General features: G+C 49.6%; 1 protein-coding gene across 4 annotated transcripts in view; it reads right to left on the reverse strand.

Annotated features, from left to right (window-relative positions):
• TNFAIP1 (TNF alpha induced protein 1) overlaps window positions 1-7,962 on the reverse strand; it is a 32,357-nt gene that overhangs the window by 24,067 nt on the left and 328 nt on the right. The window contains exons 1-2 of one of the 4 annotated variants that reach the window (XM_015421924.1): window positions 6,790-6,875; window positions 6,300-6,388 (exon numbers count right to left, since the gene is read on the reverse strand). The exons of 1 other annotated variant lie outside the window; for it this stretch is intronic. The gene's annotated coding sequence lies outside the window, so the exon portion shown is untranslated. Of the gene's footprint in view, window positions 1-6,299; window positions 6,389-6,789; window positions 6,876-7,430; window positions 7,704-7,962 lie in introns of those variants that run through there. 2 more of the 4 variants (XM_015421925.1, XM_015421926.1) reach the window with 2 other exon arrangements.

Here is a 7,962-nt window from a genome sequence, read left to right on the forward strand (position 1 = left end):
CCAGGGTCTCCGTGATGTTTGAGACCAGGGCATTCTTGGACGGCGCTACCAGAAGCCAATCGTCTATGTATGGATAGATGGAAACTCCCCAGAGACGGAGGAAAGCCGCAACCACAATCATAGTCTTTGTGAAGACCCTTGGGGCGCTGGATAGGCCGAATGGAAGGGCCGTATATTGGTAGTGCTGTTGACCAATCGCAAAGCGTAGGTATTGGCGGTGGAAGGGGTGGATAGTAAAGTGGAAATATGCGTCTTGGAGGTCGAGGGTGGCCATCCAGACGTGTCTCCGAAGCAATGGCATGATCTGTTGTAGGGATACCATGCGGAAGTGGTGGTAGGTCACAAAACGGTTCAGTTCCCTTAGATCTAATATGGGTCGAACGCCTCCATCTCTCTTCGGGACTGTGAAGTATCGGGAATAAAATCCCGTCCCTTGGAGGTGTGGTGGTACCTGTTCGATGGCTCCCTTCTGCAGAAGGACGGACACCTCCTCGAGGAGAGGTGGGGAAAGGGGCTTGGAGACAACGACAGGAATATTGGGGTTCTGGTGGAACTGAATTTTGTAACCTCGGGTCAAGATGGACAACACCCACTCGTCCGAGGTGATGAGACACCAGGCATGAAGAAAGGGAAACAGATGGGTAGGAGCTGACTTGGTGACAGGGAAGTCATAAACCCAGCTTGGAGGGTTTCGACTGTTTGGTGCGGAAAGCTTGTTGGCCTGAACTGATTTTTGGTTTCTGAAAAGCAGGTCTTTGGCCTCCCAAAGACACTTGTGGTCTCCATCGTGTGTCTGGAGACTGATGAGTTGGTATATGCCTCTGCCAGGACCTCGACCAGGTGCGGGAACGGTATTGTTGTTTTGCAGAGGAAGAGACTTCTAGAGCTCGAGAAGCTTTTATGCTTTTGTCTAACTCTTGTAGAGTAGTATCTGTGGTAGCATTGAAAAGCCCCAGGCCATCAAAAGGGAGATCTTCTAAGATCTAGTATCTATCGGGAGATTAGTGTTGCGGAGCCAGGAATGTCTTCTGAGAGCTATTGCAGAAGCCATTGTCCTTGAAGACGCCTCGAGGACATGTTTAGTAGTGTTGAGCTGTGAGGTTGAGCTAACAGCGAACCGATCAGACTGATGAAGAAGAGGTCTACTCAACGCGGCGGTAAGAAAGGAACTGGTGGGATGTCCGCACCCACCCCTCTAGGCATGCAGGGTGGGGTTCCTGCGCATGCCTGAGGGACTGGGCGTGAAAATCCGTTAAAAGAGCTTGCTACAGCACCGATCGATCCAGCGCGTGCGCACTAGATCCCATGGGTGTGAAGCACAGAGACCAGGTCGAAGATCCACTGTTCTCCTTATCAGCTGTGAAAATGCCAACAGAAAAAGAGAGAGAGCAGAAACAGCAGATTCCAGCTGCAACTGAAGAGGCTGTAGCTGGCCAGGGGGGCACGGGGTGCTGGAACAGCTTGTCTGGGAACGACAGGTGGGACATGCCCTTAAGTGGCTTCATCAACCAAGTACAGTGAGGTCCTGAGTTCTAAGTCACTTGTTCAGTATTTTTTGTAATACAAGGACTCCCACTGGACATCAAGCCATCGGAATGAAACTTGGTGAGCACGTTCAGAGCATGATTCTATGTTCCATATTTGAGCATCAACTTAGCACCCACCCACCTGTTTACAAAACAGAAGAAAACACAACAACAGTGTCACCTCTGAAGATGCACATCAGGTTTAAAGCTGCAACCTCATGCCCAACTAAAAGGTGCCCCTGATTAGTGGGAGGACACATGTTCAAGGAAGTGTTAATTATTTTAAATAAACATTTGTAACAACTGCAGACAATCCACGCCAAGAGGGAATGCCTCTTCCTGCTATGACGCGCATGCACCATCTGTAACAAATGAAGATCTCCTGGTTTATTATGCTATTGTTTTAAACTATTGTTTTAATATGCTAATATATACAGATTAAGTCAATTTAATAATTAAAACTCATTTAATTAAACTGATGAAGATTTCTTGACCTGAGTTGTGACAGCCTTCGTTCTTTGGATGACACTGATAAAAATCCATGCATGTGTTCATGCATTTCAAGCTGCAACCCCAGCTCACCCCTCTCCCACCAATTTCCAAATAGGGGGAGGGAAATCAAAACAGAGTGCAATGGTCCATCCGCAGGAATACCTACTGGACAGGGTGCTCTACTAGTTTTTCTGCCTCCAACACCTAGATTCCTTCTCTGCCAAGAGTGTTCATCAGCTGCAGCCTGGCAGATTAGTCAAGAAAAGTACCAGCTTCCCAACACATTCTTAATCATCCCTAGCATGAGACCAGACTAATAGCCACACCCACAAACACCTTTGTATGATAGAAAAAATGCATCTTGACTCTAACTAGACCTTCCTGACAACTACACTACATGTAAAGCTTGAGGAAATCTGTTTCAACGTCTCTGAAGAAGTGTGCATGCAAATGAAAGCTTATATCTGGAGCTCAATTTTGTTGGTCTTAAAGGTGCCTCCACTGGACTCAAACTTTGTTCTATTGGTCCAGACCAACACAGCTACCCCCTGAATCTACATTTTTATGATATGACTGTTGATGGGCTGAAGGCTACCATCTTTTCCACTGGCAAAAAGGGGAGGAGGGCTGCTGCTTTGATCTCCGAAAGGGCCACGCCAGGGATCATGAGAACCAAATGCAAAAAAACCACATGGTGGCTGCAGTGAGAGGGAAATCAGAAGAGATTGAGCAGAAAAACTGGTAGAATCCAACCCAATATCTGTTGTGGTTTTATCTACAACACTACGGGAGCCAAACAAAGGGTATAAAACCACATCCTGTTTGTAAACAATACTTACTCAACTATTCAAAAAAGGGGACGGGGGGGGGGGAAATCCCAAAATTTTAATAAACAATTCTCCTTCCTGGTCAACTGGAGGCAATGAATTAGTCACCAGGGATGACCAGCTAAGCAGGTACAAAGGCACACAGTATTTTGACAAGCGCCACGTGCTACTGAAGACCCTTTCCTGACTCTGAGTCTGCCTTTCCCCAACACTGACTGTCCCAGCAAGGAAACCACCCATGTGATAACAAACAAGGGCAGGCCTCTGGGTGTTGCCCCACTACAGACAAGCTCCAAGTCACAACACTGCCTGGCTCTTCTGGGACAGAAGCAAAACAAGAACAGAAGTGCAGCCTGGGTGTCTCTCCAGCATCCAACCCGTAGAGAAGTCAGCTCCACGCCAGACATCAGGAAACAATCTTCAAAATGACACCGTTCATCAGTGATAAACCCTTCATTATTGTCGTTAGCATAATACGCATGGTGATATACAATGCTCTTCCCATGTTGCAAGGAAAAATCATAATAAACTATTTGAGGGCTCTGGCAGAGCATGCAGGGATTTACTGCTCCAGTGACTGCTGCAGGACCACCTGTGCCCTTTGGCACACTTGAGCTGGTGTGAAATCTCATTCCCACCTTCACTATGCGCACACCCTGTCCCCTGGGAGGAGGCCCAGTTCACCATCCCAACTCTGCTGCCACTGGGAATCCCATTCCCCTGGCTAGCTCACATGCGTCTGTGCTCTGCCCTTCCACTGCTCTGCAGCCCACCGCTGGAGCCACAAAGCGTCCCTGAGCACTATAAAGGCATTCAGCAGAGTCCTTTGGGAATCTGCCTGACCATCATGGTCATCTTTTAGGCGCCCTGGCCTTCTGAGATTAGGCGGGGCCTTCTTGGTCACAGCACCAAAGCTCTGGAACTCTCTCCCCAGGGAGATGTGCCTGTCCCCTTCTGCGGCCACGTTCACCAGCAGGTGGAGACTTTTTTCTTTCATGTGGCATTCCCTCAGTGACCTCTCCATTCCAACCAATGTCTCAGTGCTCCGTATTTTAACTCTGTCATAACTCTTTCTAAAGTTGTTTTAATGATGTATGTTTGCAAGCAGTGTTGATTTTAATACTTTTATAAATGTAATTTATCATTTCTGTTTTAAATTGTCAGCCAGCTTGGTGGCCCTTGTAAAGACAGAAAATTATATACATATATGAAAATAAATAAGAATAGAGCTTATCTCTGAAGCACTGCGAGTCTGGACCCAACCCACGCATGCCAGGAGCCGACTCAGCATCCACCACATAAGACCACGCAGAGCTCGTTCCGAAGGGAGAGGCATCCAGAGAAGGCGGCCCCAATACTCCTAGGAGATCAATTCATCCAAGACATCACAAGACCCAAATTCTCCTTCCATCCCACTTTTCAACATATTTGGTTCCTTCCTCAGTATCCATCATGGGTGCCAGCCTAACATTGCTTTGCCCAAACAACACAGCCTAATTGCTGCCCGTGAGCATCGTGTGTACCACTGACTCTGTTGTCCAGTCACCCCACTACTATGGTATTTGCCGTACTCTCCAAACGCTCAAGCAACATGTTTCACACTTTTTACACATACATGGAATTTTTTTTACAAGCCATAAGGATATACAAGAGCACAACAGAAGTGAATGTCTGGACACAGGCAACATCAGAGCACAGGCACCGGGATGCGACAAGTGGTCGCGACTCTATACCATGCACCCGGCAACGCACACTTGCTGCGGAAAATACGTGAAGCAATCCTGATACAGGTTGAAAATGAAAACTTTTAAGCAAGTCAGGGAGGAAGACAACCACACCTCACCCACCTCCAAGCAATTAAAAAACCCCTGATGACTCACCCAGTTCCCCAAACCTGTATGAACAGTCCATCCAACTCAGGGATCAGTTTCCCATAGAGGCCATCCACATCCCTAGAAGCCCAAAGTTTCCCCAGAATATTTAGAGGGAGAATACCTCTGAACATGGAGGTTCTATTTAGTCACTCACAGAATCATAGAATCACAAAGAGCTGGAAGGGGCCATCCAGTCCAACCCCCTCTGCTCAATGCAGGATCAGCCTAGAGCATCCCTGGCAAGTGTTGGTCCAGCTGCTACGTAAAGACTGCCAGTGAGGAGGGGGAGCTCACCACCTCCCCAGGCAGCTGATTCCACTCTTGCACAACTCTGACTGTAAAACGTTTTCCCTCAGATCCAGCTGGTACCTTCCCGTCCTCTGCTGCCCACAGGAACAGCTCCCTGCCCTCCTCTAAGGGACAGCCCTTCAAAGACTTCAAGAGAGCAATCCTGTCCCCCCTCCACCTCCTCTTCTCCAGGCTGAACATTCCCAAGAAGTCCCTCAGCCTCTCCTCACAGGGCTTCTTGGTCTCCAGGCCCCCGATCCTCCTCGTCGCTCTCCTCTGCACCCGCTCCATTCTGTCCACATCCTTTTTGAGGTGAGGCCTCCAGAACTGCACACAATCAGGTGCAGCCTGACCAATGCAGTGTACAGCAGGACTATGACATCTTGCAATTAGGATGTTAAGCCTCTGTTGATACACCCCAAGAGCCCATTAGCGTTTCTGTTGCTGTGTCATACTGGCTGCTCACATTTAACTTTCGGTCCACCCGTACCCCAAGATCTTGTTCACACACGCCACTACTCAGAAGTGTATCACCCATCTGGTATGCATGTTCCTCATTTTTGTTACCCAGATGTGGAACTCAGCATTTATCTTTGTTAAACTGCATCTTGTCCACATCCACCCTCTTTTCCAGCGTGTTCGGATCGCGTTAAATTCTACCTCTATCTTCTGGTGTGTTTGCTGCTCCTCCCAATTTGGTGTCATCTGCAAATAGATCTGGTCATGGACTGTAATATAATAATCAATTACAAATTACAATTACTGGGCCCAAAATCGAGCCCTCGTGGCCCCCCACTGGACGCCTCCCTCCGTTCAGGTGAAATGCCACTGACGTCTACTCTCTGAGTGTGGTTCTCCAACCACTTCCCTATCCACCTAACTTATCCTACAATCCAATCCACAGTCCTTTAGTTTACCCATCAGAACATCATGGGGAACCCTGTCAAAAGCTTTACTGAAATCCAGTAAACATGATTGCTTTAAGTATTACCCACTGCAGATAGTACCCACCAAGGGACCTGTCTGCCAAGAATTTGGCTAATCCCCTTTAAAAGCCAAGCAAACTAGTGGCTGTCAAAACATCCTGTAGTGATGAATTCCACAAACTATTGACTCTTACTTCCTTTTCTCTCCCTGAACTGATTAGCCACCAACTTCACTGCCTTGTTCTGCCCAGCATCTAACGCCATCTCTCCCCAATTTCCCCTGCAAAGCATCAACTGGCCATCAGTTTCCTAGTATATTTTCTTTATTTATTTGCACTGGCATTATTCATATTCCGCCTCTCTCACCTGGATCAAGGTCCTGCTGATCTACCACTCCACGGCAGAATGAAGCTTCCTCTCTCCCGAGGAAGGGCTGATTTCTCCGGAATGACCAGCTAGCAGAGATTCAACAGGTACAGCATTATGCAGCCGTGCTTGACCCGTGGCATTTCCTCCTACCCCAGAATTCTTCAAGGGGCATTACGGGAAACAGGGAAGAGGAAAGCGGCAACCCGCCCCCCAGCCACCCCGCCCCCAAGTGTTTCTCTGCCGTCCTAAAAAACAGCAAGCAGCAACCCAACAGGTACAGCTTCCCCCCACATAACACCGGGGACGCCCCACCTGGAGAGTTCTGACTTGCTCCAATGTGCGGACTACCAAACGCCGCCCACCCCCCTCCAATGGTTACCTTCCCCCCCGTTAATGAAGCCCGCGGGCCACCCAGGCGCCCTCGGAGGCAGCCGCGGCGTCCGGGCCCACGTCGCCTCCCCCTCCTCGCCCCCCCGCCCCCCCTCACCGGTCTCCTCGTCCCGGCTCCCCGCGAGGCGGCAGGCACGCCCAAGCACACCGAATCCGGCCGAAGGGCGGGCGGGCCGGCGCCTCTGCCTACACCTCCCGGCATGCAACGGGCCTCGGCATCCGCTCGCACGCGTACAGACAGAAGCCGGCTAGGGACTGCATTTCCCAGCATGCCGTATCAAGTGCTCGCCAGGCCAAGCCTTTCAAACCAGAGCTATCGAGATGGTAAAAAACGGTCTTGATCGAGGAGCAAAAGATTTTTTATTTTTGTCGTTGAAAAAAATCCCATTCTTAAACCTATTCAGAATTAAGAAGAAGAAGAAGAAGAGATTGGATTTATACCCCGCTGCCCTTCACTACCCAAAGGAGTCTCAGAGCGGCTTACAAACTCCTTTCCCTTCCCCTCCCCACAACAGACACCCTGTGAGGTCGGTGGGGCTGAGAGAGCTCTGACACAAACTGCTCTTTTTCAAGAATAGCTCTTGTCAGAACTACAGCTTGCCCAAGGTCACCCAGCCAGGTGCAAGTGGAGGAGTGGGGAATCAGAGCCGGTTCTCCCAGATTAGAGTCCGTGCACTTAACCACGACACCAAACAGAGTAATAACAAAAACTAAGGATAAGAAATATCAACATCCTACCGAAGTTATATCCTCCTTCTACATCCACTGACGTGAAGACCCCACTTGAAGGACAACTTCATCTCATAAGCCCAGGGGCCCTTTGGCTTGTCAGGACCACGTAGGGCCTCACCAGAGAGCAGGGCTGCCAACCTCAGGCGGGGAGATTCCCGGACATTTGTCGGTGGAGCCTGGAAAAGGCCGAATCTGGGGGGAGGAGGAGGAGCTCTTCAGGGATACAGCCCGCCCTCCGAAGCGATCCTTTTCTCCAGACGTCTGTAGTCTGGAGATGAGTTGTGAGGCCCCACCTGGAGGCTGGCAACCCTACATGAGGCTATGAAGAAGAAGAAAATGATAAGTCCTACTAAGACCCAAGAGTACTGAAAGGCAAGAAAGGCCAGGTGATGTGTAAGTCTGTAAGAAACCAGATGTAAGGAGGTCCATTCACAGGAGCAGGACAAGGTCTGGGTCCAGGGCCCCTGGAAGACCGACAGCGCTTTATTCCTGGCATGAGCGCCGCTCCTTTGCAAGCACACGTGCTCCCCCCCCCCCC

Source organism: Gekko japonicus, unplaced genomic scaffold (genome assembly GCF_001447785.1).
Source record: "Gekko japonicus isolate JY-2015 unplaced genomic scaffold, Gekko_japonicus_V1.1 scaffold43, whole genome shotgun sequence".
NCBI classification, from domain to species: Eukaryota; Metazoa; Chordata; class Lepidosauria; order Squamata; family Gekkonidae; genus Gekko; species Gekko japonicus.